Below are 18,533 nucleotides of genomic sequence, written 5' to 3' on the forward strand. Positions count from 1 at the left end.
AATAAGTTACATAGTGAACAGTACAAGGGCAGTCATCACAGAAACTTTCGGTTTTGCTCATGCATTATGAACTATAAACAGTCAGTTCAAATATGAATACTCATTTGGTTTTTATACTTGATTTATATGTGGATACCACATTTCTCTCTTTATTATTATTATTTTTAATAAAATGCTGAAGTGGTAGGTAGATACAAGATAAAGGTAGAAAACATAGTTTAGTGTTGTAAGAGAGCACATGTAGATGATCAGGTGTGTGCCTGTAGACTATGTGTTAATCCAAGCTAGACCAGGGCAATAAAACATCCACGTATGCAGAAGATTTCTCTCAGAACGGGGGGGTGAGGTTCTAAGCCTCACCTCTGCTGATCCCCAATTTCTCACCTGATGGCCCCCCTGCGACTGTGCCTGTCTTAGGTTGTTCCTCCCTTGAGGAATCTTACCCGTCTCTGGCTAACCAGTCATCTTCCGGGGCCATACAGGGAAATGTGAAGTTGGTAAGTGAGAGAGAAGCCTTATTGTTTGAAAAAGTTAACTTTTTACTTCTTTGCATATTTATGCCCTGTGGCTTCTATGCCCAGCATTTGTCTTGAGGTATCTTTACCACTTGGAAGAATTATGATACTCGGTAAATTTGATATGAGGCACGAATTCTATTTAAGGGTTGTAATTAGGAAGGAAGAAGAAAAGCTATAGAAGTAGCAGGCGGAAGAAAACATGGGAAGATTGATTATTTCTTTGATATATCTTCTTGTAGAGTAACTTCAGCATGTATAGGTTTTAAGCTACTACTTAAATTGCACACACACATTAACATAATAGGAGTATAGTTACATAACCAAAGCATATCTGTAATTACCAGCCATCTGCAGTGAAACCAAGAAAACCAGTTAGGCACCTTAGGCATTTGTGAAAACTTATCTATGATATGGTGGATATTGTCCAAATGAACTTGAACAGTCTGAGAGAAATCAGACAAATTAAAACAACCCATTCCTGGGGACTGTTCACATGCCATATGTTCTTTTAACAATAAATAGTTTGTAGTTGTAAGACTTTGGAGCGCTACAATTTGCACTTCTCCAAATTCTTGGTTGAGTTCCAACAGTATAGATCCAGTCCAATTTTGTTGTTTTACTGTATGCACAGGCCAGCTTAGATATCTCCTTCCTCATTCCCATGGCAGGTCCAGGAACTGGTGGGATGAGTGCATCTACAGCTGTAGCAGTGTGTGGATCTTTGTTGGGGTTTTTTGATGATCATCTTCTGGCATGAGTCTTCCAGAGGGTGCAGATGTTGGAAGTTCTTTTTCATATCGCATCTTAGTTCATTTTTGGGGTAGCCCAATTAGGCTTTGATCCTCTGTATAAACACAAACAGACCCTTTGCCTACACTTTTATATGCCCTTTATACCCTTGTGTAGAACTCGTTGGAGGTTACCACACAGGAACTGCCCTTTTTTTTTTTTTTTTTTTTTTTTTTTTTTGCTATCACTAATCTACACTTACATGACGAATATTATGTTTACTAGGCTCTCCCCTATACCAGGTCTCCCCTATAAACCATTTTACAGTCACTGTCCATCAGCATAGCAAAATGTTGTAGAATCACTACTTGCCTTCTCTGTGTTGTACAGCCCTCCCTTTTCTCCTACCCCCCCATGCATGTTAATCTTAATACCCCCCTACTTCTCCCCCCCTTATCCCTCCCTACCCACCCATCCTCCCCAGTCCCTTTCCCTTTGGTACCTGTTAGTCCATTCTTGAGTTCTGTGATTCTGCTGCTGTTTTGTTCCTTCAGTTTTTCCTTTGTTCTTATATTCCACAGATAAGTGAAATCATTTGGTATTTCTCTTTCTCCGCTTGGCTTGTTTCACTGAGCATAATACCCTCCAGCTCCATCCATGTTGCTGCAAATGATTGGATTTGCCCTTTTCTTATAGCTGAGTAGTATTCCATTGTGTATATGTACCACATCTTCTTTATCCATTCATCTATTGATGGACATTTAGGTTGCTTCCAATTCTTGGCTATTGTAAATAGTGCTGCAATAAACATAGGGGTGCATCTGTCTTTCTCAAACTTGATTGCTGCATTCTTAGGGTAAATTCCTAGGAGTGCAATTCCTGGGTCAAATGGTAAGTCTGTTTTGAGCATTTTGATGTACCTCCATACTGCTTTCCACAATGGTTGAACTAACTTACATTCCCAAGATCTGCTTTTTTATGTAACTGTATTCCTATTATGTTAATGTGTGTGTGCAATGTAATTAGTAGTTTAAAACCTATACATGCTTAAGTTACTCTACAAGAAGATATGTCAAAGAAATAATCAATCTTCCCATGTTTTCTTCCGTCTGCTACTTCTATAGCGTTTCTTCTTCCTTCCTAATTACAACCCTTAAATAGAATTCGTGCCTTATATCGAATTTACTGAGTATCATAATTCCTCCAAGTGGTAAAGATACCTCAAGACAAATGCTGGGCATAGAAGCCACAGGGCATAAATATGCAAAGAAGTAAAAAGCTAACCTTTTCGAACAATATGGCTTCTCTCTCACTTACCAACTTTACATTTCCCTGTATGGCCCCGGAAGATGACTGGTTAGCCAGAGACAGGTAAGATTCCTCAAGGGAGGAACAACTGAAGACAGGCACAGTCGCAGGGGGGCCATCACGTGAGAAATTGGGGATCAACAGAGGTGAGGCTTAGAACCTCACCCCCCCTGTTTTGAGAGAAATCTTCTGCATCCGTGGATGTTTTATTGCCCTTGTCTAGCTTGGACTAACACATAGTCTCCAGACATACATGTGATCATCTACATTTGCTCTCTTACAACACTAAACTATGTTTTCTACCTTTATCTTGCATCTACCTACCAGTTCAGCATTTTATTTAAAATAATAATAATAATAATAATAATAATAAAGGGAGAAATGTGGGATCCACATATAAAGTATAAAAATCAAACGAATATTCATATTTGACCTGATTGTTTATATTCATAATGCGTGATCAAAACCGAAAGTTTCTGTGATGACTGCCCTTGTACTGTTCACCATGTAACTTATTCACTATGTAAGAATTTGTTCACCATGTAAGAACTTGTTCGTTATGCTTCAGAAGATTGGAGACTGACGAGAATTAGGCTTGGGGTGGATTAATGATTGTGCATTGAGCATTGACTCCCCTATACAGAATTTTATTGTTGTTAACAACCATTTGATCAATAAATATGAGATACCCTCTCAAAAAAAAAAATGGTAACTAGCTCATAGGATTGTCACAAAGAATACTATCACATGCTATTAGTACTGTCACGACCACTCTCCAGAGTACAAGCTAGTGCCTACGAAGCACTTCATATGCAGGGTGCTGTGATCATTGCTTACTATTCAGTAGCTCATTTAATGTTCACTCCATATACCAACTGTGACACTGGGGGAAGTTTCTGAACCACTCTATGGCTTTTTAATTTCAAAATGGAGTGAATGTGATGATACATGCAAATTACAGCACCTGGTGCAGAGTATGCGCTCGATAATGGTACTATGACCCTTTCTCTGAATCACATATTATTGCTCATGGATAGACTGTAAAAAATGAGTATGTCACAAGCGTATCCATCTTATATTTCTTAACCTAGATTGATGAGATGCCAGCAAGAAAGGAACCTTGTTTTGTATCAGTTTTTCTAGCAGGAGCAAACAGCAAATAGAAAACACAATAAACCCTTGCTCAGTGAATGGCAATGAAGAATTACCAGGTAATACTCTTATCTATAAAGGTACATACTCTTTACTTAAAGTTGGGATCCAGAAGATTTTTGAGAGTAGCCTTTGTTCTTTGGTTTACATCACAGGTAGCCTTTTTCCTTTCATAACATAGTAAATTTGCTCTCGCCTAGCCCTACAATTGTAGTAATAAAGATTGTCTAAATTTATCTAAGACCATAAATATTCCTCTTCTCACACCTCCTCCAATAAAATTAGCGTTTTCAGAAGAAAAAGAAACTTATAGGAAGGGAAACCCTCAATTCATCCCAAGAAAGTCTTGAAAGATTTAATTTCTATTTGAATTCAATACATAATCAGAGATTATATATGGGTTAATGAGTACCAGAAATAAAGCTAATTAAGATTCTGCCTCTTTTGCAGAAAATAAAATAGATTCAGCATAAATCAGTCTTCCAAATCTTTTACTGATATAATTACTAAATGTAAATATTTATGAGTATACAGACAACATTCAGTGTCATTTAAAACATCAGACAGTTATTGCTGCAACAAAAGAAATCAGGAAATAGAACATTAAGAGCTTCCCACAGATCATTTGCTCATCATGTTTATGTGAGAAATAATCAGGATGTCCCTATTAATAGACTTATCACACTTAAGTGGTCTCAGGGACCAAAATGTTTGCATTGCTTCACAGTTAAATAGAAAATGTAATAAAATAATGTTTTTGTTTATCCAAAATTTCCTTTAATAAACACAGCTCTTTACCCTGGGTTCCAGTTTTTCCTCAAATTAATGAAAAGGGAACCGAATAGGTTTCCATTCTTTTTTAACATCTTTTTGAGGAAATATATCCTTATGATATTTTTAACAGAAAATTATAAGGCTGGCATACTTTTCAGTAATTTTTCAGCTTTATTTTCCTATGTTTAGTTTTAGTTAACCAAATTTAAAATTCAATTTCCCATATGAACCTCTATGCAGATGTCTAAAATGTAAAACAGTTAATAGCAGAGCTGTCTGGATGGAAACTTCTTTGGGAAGGCAATGTTGAGCTCCACCTAAACCCTCCCACCCTCATAAGGAAGATGTCCTGAGGAACCCTGGGGGTCCATGTAACCCTATTTGAATAGCTCTGGACTAAATGGTCATTGATCACTCCCAGCTCTAAATTCTATTTTTCTATGACATTAAGGTTGTTAAACACAACCTACAAAAATACGGTGCCATTTAGTAGAGTCTATGAGGTGAATTATAAATCATAAAGTTGAACATTTTCCCCTTTACCAGTATTTTGTGCTTCAGCTCACATTAGCTGTGTTGCAAGCCACAGCCCTCTGCTGGTGGCACATGTTTAAAGTTAGCTGACTTCCTCTGAACAGTTTCTGTAAATACTGATCTTAAGCTATCAATTGCCCCCATATCACTTCCATGTACTTGTGTGGATGGTTTCCAGACCCTTCAAATTAAACCTTTTCATTTATTACTGTTTTTGAAAAGGTCATTTCATTAAACTTGACCCTTATTTCAGTTTATTCAGGTCACTTGAGATCATAATGCAGTCACCTAATGCATTAATTTATCCTCCAACTAATGTCATTTACAAGATTGATGAAGGTATCTTCTTTAAAGTAAAGCATCCCAGGTCCCATCTCATGCCTCATGAATCACAATTTCCAACAGCAGATCCAAGTAGCTCTGTTATTCCAACGATCCCCAAGTGATCTAGATGTTTGGGAACCACTCCTTAGTCACAGGCAGCAGGGAGTAGCTCAGGACCAAGGACAGAGACCATCTGACCCCACCCTGGTTAATTTTTTTTTTTTCACTTTCCTAAGCCCTTTATTTATATTAGTTCATTCAATATTCACCACAGAGTAGGAAACATAATTTTCTCCATTTTGCAGATGAGGAAACTGAAGCATTTAGAGATGAAGTAGTTTGAAAGTTATACAGATAGCAGGGAATGGAGCTAGTATTCAAACCCAGTGGTTTTGATGCCACAACCTTCATTCTTAATCACTATCATACTGATACAAAGGTTCATTAGTAAATGCCACCATGGTTGTAATGCTTTTTTGCCTAAGAGTTTTTTAACTTAAATTTTAAATAATTTCAGGCACAGAAAAGCTATAAAAATCATATAAATATCTACCATTATCCATTCACCCAAACTCCCACAACACAATTACCCAAATCAAGAACTGCACATTATTACCATACTAATTATTATCACATTAATCTATAAAAGTTATTCACATTATGCCAATTGCCACACTAATGTCCTTTTTTTGACCAAGGATCCAATCCTAGACATTGCATTTAGTTGTCATGTCTCCTTACCTCTTTCTTTTTTTTTCTTTTTGAGGGCATCTCTCATATTTATTGATCAAATGGTTGTTAACAACAATAAAATTCTGTATAGGAGAGTCAATGCTCAATGCACAATCATTAATCCACCCCAACCCTAATTTTCGTCAGTCTCCAATCTTCTGAAGCATAATGAACAAGTTCTTACATGGGGAACAAATTCTTACATAGTGAATAGGTTACATGGTGAACAGTACAAGGGCAATCATCACAGAAACTTTCGGTTTTGCTCATGCATTATGAACTATAAACAGTCAGTTCAAATATGAATACTCATTTGATTTTTATACTTGATTTATATGTGGATACCATATTTCTCTCTTTATTATTATTATTTTTAATAAAATGCTGAAGTGGTAGGTAGATACAAGATAAAGGTAGAAAACATAGTTTAGTGTTGTAAGAGAGCAAATGTAGATGATCAGGTGTGTGCCTGTAGACTATGTGTTAATCCAAGCTAGAAAAGGGCAATAAAACATCCATGTATGCAGAAGATTTCTCTCAGAACAGGGGGGGGTGAGGTACTAAGCCTCACCTCTGCTGATCCCCAATTTCTCACGTGATGGCCCCCCTGCGACTGTGCCTGTCTTCGGTTGTTCCTCCCTTGAGGAATCTTACCCGTCTCTGGCTAACCAGTCATCTTCCGGAGCCATACAGGGAAATGTAAAGTTGGTAAGTGAGAGGGAAGCCTTATTGTTTGAAAAGGTTAGCTTTTTACTTCTTTGCATATTTATGCCCTGTGGCTTCTATGCCCAGCATTTGTCTTGAGGTATCTTTACCACTTGGAGGAATTATGATACTCAGTAAATTCGATATAAGGCACAAATTCTATTTAAGGGTTGTAATTAGGAAGGAAGAAGAAAAGCTATAGAAGTAGCAGGCGGAAGAAAACATGGGAAGATTGATTATTTCTTTGACATATCTTCTTGTAGAGTAACTTAAGCATGTATAGGTTTTAAACTACTAATTACATTGCACACACACATTAACATAATAGGAATACAGTTACATAACCAAAGCAGATCTATAATTACCAGCCATCTCCAGTGAAACCAAGATAACCAGTTAGGCACCCTAGGCATTTGTGAAAACTTATCTATGATATGGTGGATATTGTCCAACTGAACTTGAACAGTCTGGGAGAAATCAGACAAATTAAAACAACCCATTCCTGGGGAATGTTCACATCCCATATGTTCTTTTAACAGTAAATAGTCTGTAGTTGTAAGATTTTGGAGTGCTACAATTTGCACTTCTCCTAATTCTTGGTTGAGTTCCAACAGTATAGATCCAGTCAAATTTGTTGTTTTACTGTATGCACAGGCCAGCTTAGATATCTCCTTTTTCATTCCCATGGGAAGTCCAGGAACTGGTGGGATGAGTGCATCTACACCTGTAGCAGTGCGTGGATCTTTGTTGGGGTTTTTTGATGATCACCTTCTGGCATGAGTCTTCCAGAGAGTGCTGATGTTGGAAGTTCTTCTTCATATCGTATCTTAGTTCATTATCTGGGTAGCCAAATTAGGCTTTGATCCTCTGTATAAACACAAACAGACCATTTGCCTACACTTTTATATGCCCTTTATACCCTTGTGTAGAACTCATTGGAGGTCACCACACAGGAACAGCCTTTTTTTTTTTTTTGGTATTGTTAATCTACACTTACATGATGAATATTATGTTTACTAGGCTCTCCCCTATACCAGGTCCCCCCTATAAACCCCTTTACAGTCACTGTCCATCAGCATAGCAAAATGTTGCAGAATCACTACTTGCCTTCTCTGTGTTGTACAGCCCTCCCCTTTCTCCCACTCCCCCATGCATGCTAATCTTAATACCCTCCTTCTTCTCCCCACCCCTTATCCCTCCCTACCCACCCATCCTTCCCAGTCCCTTTCCCTTTGGTATCTATTAGTCCATTCTTGGGTTCTGTGATTCTGCTGCTGTTTTGTTCCTTCAGTTTTTCCTCTGTTCTTATATTCCACAGATGAGTGAAATCATTTGGTATTTCTCTTTCTCCGCTTGGCTTATTTCACTGAGCATAATACCCTCCAGCTCCATCCATGTTGCTGCAAATGGTAGGATTTGCCCTCTTCTTATGGCTGAGTAGTATTCCATTGTGTATATGTACCACATCTTCTTTATCCATTCATCTACTGATGGACATTTAGGTTGCTTCCAATTCTTGGCTATTGTAAATAGTGCTGCGATAAACATAGGGGTGCATTGGTCTTTCTCAAACTTGATTGCTGCATTCTTAGGGTAAATTCCTAGGAGTGGAATTCCTGGGTCAAATGGTAAGTCTGTTTTGAGCAGTTTGATGAACCTCCATACTGCTTTCCACAATGGTTGAACTAATTTACATTCCTACCAGCAGTGTAGGAGGGTTCCCCTTTCTCCACAGCCTTGCCAACATTTGTTGTTGTTTGTCTTTTGGATGGCAGCCATCCTTACTGGTGTGAGGTGATACCTCATTGTAGTTTTAATTTGCATTTCTCTGATAATTAGCGATGTGGAGCATCTTTTCATGTGTCTGTTGGCCATCTGTATTTCCTTTTTGGAGAACTGTCTGTTCAGTTCCTCTGCCCATTTTTTAATTGGTTATTTGTTTTTTGTTTGTTGAGGTGTGTTTATATATTCTGGACGTCAAGCCTTTATTGGATCTGCCATTTTCAAATATATTCTCCCATACTGTAGGGTTCCTTTTTGTTCTATTGATGGTGTCTTTTGCTGTACAGAAGCTTTTCAGCTTAATATAGTCCCACTTGTTCATTTTTGCTGTTGTTTTCCTTGCCCAGGGAGATATGTTCAAGAAGAGGTCACTCATGTTTATGTCTAAGAGGTTTTTGCCTATGTTTTCTTCCAAGAGTTTAATGGTTTCATGACTTACATTCATGTCTTTGATCCATTTTGAGTTTACTTTTGTGTATGGGGATAGACAATGGTCCAGTTTCATTCTCCCACATGTAGCTGTCCAGTTTTGCCAGCACCATCTGTTGAAGAGACTGTCATTTCGCCATTGTATGTCCATGGCTCCTTTATCAAATATTAATTGACCATATATATTTGGGTTAATGTCTGGAGTCTCTAGTCTGTTCCATTGGTCTGTGGCTCTGTTCTTGTGCCAGTACCAAATTGTCTTGATTACTATCGCTTTATAGTAGAGCTTGAAGTTGGGGAGTGAGATCGCCCCTACTTTATTCTTCTTTCTCAGGATTGCTTTGGCTATTCGGGGTCTTTGGTGTTTCCATATGAATTTTTGAATTATTTGTTCCAGTTCATTGAAGAATGTTGCTGGTAGTTTCATAGGGATTGCATCAAATCTGTATATTGCTTTGGGCAGGATGGCCATTTTGACGATATTAATTCTTCCTAGCCACGAGCATGGGATGTGTTTCCATTTGTTAGTGTCCCCTTTAATTTCTCTTAAGAGTGACTTGTAGTTTTCAGGGTAGAGGTCTTTCACTTCTTTGGTTAGGTTTATTCCTAGGTATTTTATTTTTTTTGATGCAGTTGTGAATGGAGTTGTTTTCCTGATTTCTCTTTCTGTTGGTTCATTGTTAGTGTATAGGAAAGCCAAGGATTTCTGTGTGTTAATTTTGTATCCTGCAACTTTGCTGTATTCCAATATCAGTTCTAGTAGTTTTGGGGTGGAGTCTTTAGGGTTTTTAATGTACAGTATCATGTCATCTGCAAATAGTGACAGTTTAACTTCTTCTTTACCAATCTGGATTTCCTGTATTTTTTGGTTTTGTCTGATTGCCATGGCTAGGACCTCCAGTACTATGTTAAATAACAGTGGGGAGAGTGAGCATCCCTGTCTATTTCCCGATCTCAGAGGAAATGCTTTCAGCTTCTCGCTGTTCAATATAATGTTGGCTGTGGGTTTATCATAGATGGCCTTTATTATGTTGAGGTACTTGCCCTCTATTCCCATTTTGCTGAGAGTTTTTATTATGAATGGATGTTGAACTTTGTCAAGTGCTTTTTCAGTATCTATGGAGATGATCATGTAGTTTTTGCCTTTCTTTTTGTTGATGTGGTGGATGATGTTGATGGACTTTCGAATGTTGTACCATCCTTGCATCCCTGGGATGAATCCCACTTGGTTATGGTGTATGATCCTTTTGATGTATTTTTGAATTCGGTTTGCTAATATTTTGTTGAGTATTTTTGCATCTACGTTCATCAGGGATATTGGTCTGTAGTTTTTTTTGGTGGGGTGTTTGCCTGGTTTTGGTATTAGGGTGATGTTAGCTTCATAGAATGAGTTTGGGAGTATCCCTTCCTCCTCTATTTTTTGGAAAACTTTAAGGAGAATGGGTATTATGTCTTCCCTGTATGTCTGATAAAATTCCGAGGTAAATCCATCTGGCCCGGGGGTTTTGTTCTTTGGTAGTTTTTTGATTACCGCTTCAATTTCGTTGCTGGTAATTGGTCTGTTTAGATTTTCTGTTTCTTTCTGGGTCAGTCTTGGAAGGTTGTATTTTTCTAGGAAGTTGTCCATTTCTCCTAGGTTTCCCAGCTTGTTATCATATAGGTTTTCATAGTATTCTCTAATAATTCTTTGTATTTCTGTTGGGTTCGTCGTGATTTTTCCTTTCTCGTTTCTGATACTGTTGATTTGTGTTTACTCTCTTTTCCTCTTAGTAAGTCTGGCTAGAGTCTTATCTATTTTGTTTATTTTCTCGAAGAACCAGCTCTTGGTTTAATTAATTTTTGCTATTGTTTTATTCTTCTCAATTTTATTTATTTCTTCTCTGATCTTTATTATGTCCCTCCTTTTGCTGACCTTAGGCCTCATTTGTTCTTCTTTTTCCAATTTTGATAATTATGACATTAGACCATTCATTTGGGATTGTTCTTCCTTTTTTAAATATGCTTGGATTGCTATATACTTTCCTCTTAAGACTGCTTTTGCTGTGTCCCACAGGAGTTGGGGCTTAGTGTTGTTGTTGTCATTTGTTTCCATATATTGCTGGATCTCCATTTTGATTTGGTCATTGATCCATTGATTATTTAGGAGATTGCAGTTAAGCCTCCATGTGTTTGTGAGCCTTTTTGCTTTCTTTGTACAGTTTATTTCTAGTTTTATGCCTTTGTGGCCTGAAAAGTTGGTTGGTAGGATTTCAATCTTTTGGAATTTAGTGAGGCTCTTTTTGTGGCCTAGTATGTGGTCTATTCTGGAAAATGTTCCATGTGCACTTGACAAGAATGTGTATCCTGTTGCTTTTGGATGTAGAGTTCTATAGATGTCTATTAGGTCCATCTGCTCTACTGTGTTGTTCAGTGCTTCCGTGTCCTTACTTATTTTCTGCCCGGTGGATCTATCCTTTAGGGTGAGTGGTGTGTTGAAGTCTCCTAGAATGACTGCATTGCAGTCTATTTCCCCCTTTAGTTGTGTTAGTATTTGTTTCACATATGCTGGTGCTCCTGTGTTGGGTGCATATATATTTAGAATGGTTATATCCTCTTGTTGGAGTGAGCCCTTTATCATTATGTAATGTCCTTCTGTATCTCTTGTTACTTTCTTTGTTTTAAAGTCTATTTTGTCTGATATTCGTACTGCAACCCCTGCTTTCTTCTCGCTGTTGTTTGCCTGAAATATGTTTTTCCATCCCTTCACTTTTAGTCTGTACATGTCTTTGGGTTTGAGGTGAGTTTCTTGTAAGCAGCATATAGATGGGTCTTGCTTTTTTATCCATTCTATTACTCTGTGTCTTTTGATTGGTGCTTTCAGTCCATTAACATTTAGGGTGACTATTGAAAGATATGTACTTATTGCCATTGCAGGCTTTAAATTCATGGTTAGCAAAGGTTCAAGGTTAGCCTCTTTAGTATCTTACTGCCTAACTTAGCTCGCTTATTCAGCTATTATATACACTGTCTGGAGATTCTTTTCTTCTCTCCCTTCTTATTCCTCCCCCTCCATTCTTCATATGTTGGGTGTTTTGTTCTGTGCTCTTTCTAGTAGTGCTCCCATCTAGAGCAGTCCCTGTAAGATGTCCTGTAGAGGTGGTTTGTGGGAAGCAAATTCCCTCAGCTTTTGCTTGTCTCGGAATTGCGCCATCATATTTAAATGATAGTCGTGCTGGATACAGTATCCTTGGTTCAAGGCCCTTCTGTTTCATTGCAGTAAATATATCATGCCATTGTCTTCTGGCCTGTAGGGTTTCTGTTGAGAAGTCTGATGTTAGCCTGATGGGATTTCCTTTATAGTTCACCTTTTTATCTCTAGGTGCCTTTAAAACTCTTTCCTTGTCCTTGATCTTTGCCATTTTAATTATTATGTGTCTTGGTGTTGTCCTCCTTGGATCCTTTCTGTTGGGGGTTCTGTGTATTTCCGTGGTCTGTTCGATTATTTCCTCCCCCAGTTTCGGGAAGTTTTCAGCAATTATTTCTTCCAAGATACTTTTCATCCCTTTTCCTCTCTTTTCTTCTTCTGGTACCCCTATAATACCGATATTGTTCCTTTTGGATTGGTCACACAGTTCTCTTAATAATGTTTCATTCCTGTAGATCCTTTTATCTCTCTCTATGTCAGCTTCTATGCTTTCCTGTTCTCTGGTTTCAATTCCATCAATGGCCTCTTGCATCCTATCCATTCTGCTTATAAACCCTTCCAGAGTTTGTTTCATTTCTGCGATCTCCTTTCTGGCATCTGTGATCTCCCTCCGGACTTCATCCCATATCTCTTGCGTATTTCTCTGCATCTCTGTCAGCATGTTTATGATTTTTATCTTGAATTCTTTGTCAGGAAGACTGGTTAGGTCTGTCTCCTCCTCTGGTGTTGTCTCTGTGATCTTTGTCTGCCTGTAGCTTTGCCTTTTCATGGTGATAGGAATAGTCTGCAGAACTGGGACGAGTGAGGGCTGGAAGGACTTCCTTTCTTGTTGGTTTGTGGCCCTCCTCTCCTGGGAGAACAGCGGCCTCTAGTGGCTTGTGCTGCGCAGCTGCGCGCAGACAGGGTTTCTGCTTCCTGCCCGGCTGCTATGGAGTTAATCTCCGCTGTTGCTGTGGGCGTGGCCTGGCTCGGGCAGCTACTCCAAAATGGTGGAGTCGCGTTGGAGCAGGAGCTGCTGGGAGGCTATTTATCTCCGTGAGGGGCCTCCCTGCTCCCTGCAGCCCAGGGGTTAGGGTGCCCAGAGATCCCCGGATTCCCTACCTCTGGATTGAGTGTCCCGCCCTGCCCCTTTAAGACTTCCAAAAATCACCCGCCAAAACAAAACAACGACTACACAAAAAAAAAAGAAAAAAAAAATTTTAAATTAAAATAAATAAATAAATAAATAAATAAATAAATAAATAAATAAATAATGTCCGCTAGTTTTCCCTTATTCTCCAGCGCCAGCCTCAGGCATCTGCTCACCGGTCTTGCTGCCCTGTTTCCCTAGTATTGGGGTATCCCTTTAAGACTTCCAAAAAGCGCTCGCCAAAACAAAACAGCAAAAAAAAAAAAAAAAAAATGGCCGCCGCTCGCTTTTCTTATGTCCTCCTGCACCCGGCCTCCAGTGCCCGCTCACTGTTCTTGCTGCCCTGTTTTCCCAGTATCGAGGGCCCTGCACTCTGGCCCGGATGGCTGGGGCTGGGTGTTCGGCAGTCCTGTGCTCCGTCTCCCTCCCACTCTGCGTATTCTTCTCGCACCAGGTGCTGGGGGGATGTGCGCTCGGCTCCCGCGGGGCCGGGGCTTGTATCTTACCCCCTTCGCGAGGCGCTGGGTTCTCTCAGGTGCGGATGTGGTCTGGATATTGTCCTGTGTCCTCTGGTCTTTATTCTAGGAAGGGTTGTCTTTGTTATATTTTCATAGATATATGTTGTTTTGGGAGGAGATTTCCGCTGCTCTTCTCACGCCGCCATCTTGGCTCCAGCCCCCCCTCCACCCTGGTTAATTTTAAGCCATAATTCTTTCATAACAACTAAGCCACTTAAGAATCCGCTAGTCCTTTTCTAAATTACTTTCATCAAAGCTGAAAACAAGAATTTGAGTGACTTTCTCAAAAATCTTACATCCAGATATTTCTGTTCAATATATTTTTCTTCTCTAACCCTAATGTTTAACCAGAGGCAGTGAAGTCAATACCTCTACTGTGCCTCCTTCCTTCTCTGTGTGCCATAAGCCGTCTATCCATTTGGTTATGTGTCCTAGAATTTGGTATGGTATTGACATTAAGCTCCTGAATCTATAAGTTGTACTATCTACTTACTCCCTCTCCTCCACTTTTTAAAGTGTCACTGATATACAAGCAAGCTGAAAAACTCTCTTAACACCTTGCATAGAAGTGTAAATTCATCCAGAACAGCATAAATGGACTCATCTAGATTTCTCATCTAGATTTCTAACACCTCACCTTTATGTGCCTTTAATATCTTTAGCAATGGTATGTTTTACATTTCTGGACCTATGGTCACTTTCTTTGACAGAGAAAATAGAAAAACCAAAATCAAACAAAACAGGAGCTGAGTATGGGAGAGCTTTTGCAGGTGGCGACTCCAATATTATTATTAGTCAATATTATTTGTTAACATTTTTTTCACCTCTCCAAATCAATGAATCTGTTTCTTCAAGGATAATAGGGGCAACAGCAGTAATAAGGTAGTAGTGATAAATTTCCTTTTAATATTTAATGCTCCTCCTCATTACTATGCATGTTTTTCACTCATGGTACAGGGAATGAATGTAAACAGAAGGTTATTTAAAAGATTCTGAGAAGAAAGAAAGAAATACTACTATGTGAGCCTTGTAACGCTTTCACAATTCCTGCTAGTCTGGACATTCCCTTAGGGCAAAGACTATCTTATTCAGTGCTATATACTGGATTTAAACAGTACAGAACTAAGCTGGGTTCAAATAATATCCAAATGAGCAAGTAAATAAATTATTACCTGCATACAGAGCAGCCCTTGTTTAATCCCTACAATGCACCATGAGTTAGCTATCGTTGTCTACCTTATAGATGAGGAAAATGATGCTAGGAAGGGTTAAGTGACTTGCTTAAGGTCACAGATTCCGTGTGAGAACAGCATCCCAAGCCTATGTATTTCAACGGCCAGATCATGAATACACCTCATCTGTCAGGAAACCACTGTATCAAGAAAATTGAGTTTGATTTTTTTGTTCAGTCATCTACCAGCTACAGACATTGGGATAGTCTCCGAACCTCCAAATTCCCAGTATTTTCATTCAACAAGAAAAAAAAACCAAAGAGAAATAAATGCTGCTAGCCCTGCTTACCTAGGAAGGTTGCTTTAACACTCAAAGCAGATAATGTGTGGTCAAACTTGAGGGATTACCACCACCACCACTCATTATCATCACCATCATCTCTCAAATCTTCCCTAGAATAAAGTGCATAAATACCCAAATGTCAAAGGGTTATTTCCTACTATAACACAGTTGCTGTGCAAAGAGAAAAAACTTTAAATTGCAGTACCAGATAGCAATAAGACAAGAAATAATCATGGAGAAAAACACTGGTTTCCAACACTTAAGTACATAAGAACATTACTATGGATGGCATAAAACTAAAAATTGTATTTGCTACCATGCAGATTAGCTGCTTATGAATATACATTATAGAAATTCTTGTCCTACTTCTTACTACCCAGTCTCCATATTCAGGGAACTGTTTGGTTAATTCTGTTGGGGTTAACACTCACTTTCCTCAGGAATCATTCAGATAATGGCTTTGGCTCTCTATGAAATTTTGTCTTATTACTTGTCTGGTAAGAGGCTGAAGGTATAGAGTAATTTTAGATTTAAGGAAGTGATAGGAACAGAGTTCAGAAATGGAATAATTTTATTGGCATCTCTGGCTAGAGGTTGAGAAATCTCTGCTCTTTATTTGGGTCTTAGAATGAAAGTCACCTCCTCATGGAAGCCTTCCTTGACCCTCTCACCCCTTTAACAAAGCTGGTTAGCATCCCCTGCCCAGAACCCAATACTTCCTCCTTGTAGTATTCATCACAATTATGCAATAGAGTTAATTTTGTGTGATTATTCTGGATAAGTCCCACCAGACTGTAAGGTCCTTAAAGGTAAATGCAAGTCTATCCATTCTCATAATTTTCCAGGGTTTAGTATCAGGTTTGTAACATGGGTTGTAACATGGTTAGGCTCCTAATTTTTTAAAAATTAAAGACATCTGCTCTTTCTGCCATCTTGGAGCCTCTGGAGGCCTGCTGGGAACAGGACATCCAAACTAACAAACAGTCTGGAAGGCTGTGGTCCAAGGCCATTTTTACTGGCTATAAGCAGGGTCTCCGGAACCAAAAGGAGCTCACAGCTCTTCTTAAAACCAAAGGTATTTATGCTCAAGATTAAACTGAATTCTGTCTAGGCGAGATGTGCTTGTGTGTCCAAAGCAAAGAACAACACAGTGACTCCTGGTGGCAAACCAAACAAAACCAGAGTCATCTGGGGAAGGTAATCTGTGCTCATGGGAACAGTGGCGTGGTTTGTGCCAAATTCTGAAGCAACCTTCCTGCTAACGCCATTGGACACAGAATCCATGTGATGTTGTACCTTTGAAGGATTTAAAATTATTGTAAAGTAAATAAATAAAGTGGATTTGTTCTGTTTAAAAAAAAAAATTAAAGCTATCAATGAAGCTAGAATAGAGAAACGACTGTACTGTTTACTCAGGAAACCTGCTTCCTAGCATGGTGCCTGTCACTTAGAGGCTGCTCAGCTAATGTGAGCAAAAAAAAGGCTAACCTCTCTGTTTGGGTCAGAATAGGCTTGGTTTTTACAATAGAAACAAACAACAGCTACATCAGATTAGTTTTAAAACAGCAAAGGTTTATTTCTTATCCATGTTATATGTCCATCATGTGTTGGGCTCTGCTTCACATACACACTCAGGGACATAGTCTGATTGTGGCTTAACCATCATCTGAAACATCTCTGGTTATGGTGGCAGGGGGAAGATGGCAGGGAAAAGCTGCACCTTCTCATATCCTGCCGGAAGGGGCATGCATCAGTCTCACTCACACTTTATTGACCATTCTAGCCAATTCACTATACCTAAATTCAAAGGAATGGGGAAAAGAATTCCTCCAAGGAGGCCAAGGAGGCCAATATTAAGTAATACATATGGGCAAATATTAATAATATCTCATCTCCCCCCAAAACAATTGTTGAACACATTCTAATAATACTAGCTATTTTTCTTGAGTTGGCCCCATAAGTCTACCCATTTGTTATTTTATATAACAATACAGTGTTTGTATACACTATTTGTGTATATCTATCACATATGTGTATGACATAGACATATGTGTATGACTCACATATGTCTATCCATAGGAAGACAAAACTGAAGTTTCAGGTTTATGATCCGTAGCAACCATAATTGCAACCAAAGCTACCATCCACGTGTACTGTGTGGCACAGTTTACACACTGTATCTCAATCATCCTGTGAGGAGTAATGTGAAGTGGACACCTGCTGCCTTGATCTGCTATCCTTTTGCGTTCTTCAGCTAAGACCACTCCAATTTATGTTCAGGGAGCCATAAGTCCTTTATTGCACACAGCCTTGCAGGTATGACTGCAACAGAAGATTGCCTTCCCCTGACCAAGATGTAGACATAAAACCCAGAAGAGGCCGTTGAGACTCTTCGAGATTTGAAAACCTCCAAAGGATGGAATAGGAAAATACTTACAACCATATACTCCAGTAGTGGCACTCTAAAGTATTTACTAACTTATTCCAATACTTAATGCCCATTATATGCCAGAAAACATCCTGGTATTTCAGCAGTGTACCAAATACACATATATCCTGCCTCCATGGAATTTACAGGAAACAGAGTGGAAGTAACAGGGCTGTTTTATACAGGACAGTTAGCAATGCTTCCAAATAGGGTGACTTCAAAACAGGATGACTCAGGGAGGCAGCCATTACTGAACGAGGCAGAGGAGTCAACCATGTGAGCATCAGGGGACGGCATTCTAGGCCCAGGGGAGATAGCGAGTACCCAGACCCCAGAGCAGACATGAACTTAGTCTGTTCAAGGAACGTCAAGGAGGCCAATGTGCCACACAAGGGGGAGGACGTTACACAGTGAGTTTGGAAATCTAGCCATAATGTGGAGTTTTACAGGTCAAAATGAAGACCTTGGACTTTATTTTTCATGTAATGGAAGGTTATTACAGGTTTCGATGAAGACTGACATGTTTTTATTTTTTTGACATAATCTGATTGTTGTGTGTGGCACAGAAGTGGGGCAGGCGCACTCTTTTCTTTTTCCTGGGAGACGGGAAAAGAGCTCGTCACAATGTCCAGCTGAGGCGGGAGAGCTTCTCGGTCTGTGAATCATGCTGGGGAGTGAGAACTGGGCAAGCTCAGGACACAGGCTGAAGGCGCAACTGAAAGAATCTGCTGACGGATAGGAGGGGAGGCATGAGCGAAACATGGCGAAGGCG

At 39.2% G+C, this 18,533-nt stretch overlaps 1 protein-coding gene and 1 pseudogene across 2 annotated transcripts in view; one reads left to right on the top strand and one right to left on the bottom strand.

Annotated features, from left to right (window-relative positions):
• The window catches only part of SYNPR (synaptoporin), a 287,830-nt gene that overhangs the window by 186,759 nt on the left and 82,538 nt on the right, over window positions 1-18,533 (bottom strand). The gene's annotated exons all lie outside the window — the stretch shown is intronic.
• Window positions 15,788-16,635, top strand: LOC130683334 (60S ribosomal protein L35a-like; annotated as a pseudogene).

This window comes from Manis pentadactyla, chromosome 1 (assembly GCF_030020395.1).
Source record: "Manis pentadactyla isolate mManPen7 chromosome 1, mManPen7.hap1, whole genome shotgun sequence".
Taxonomy (NCBI): Eukaryota; Metazoa; Chordata; class Mammalia; order Pholidota; family Manidae; genus Manis; species Manis pentadactyla.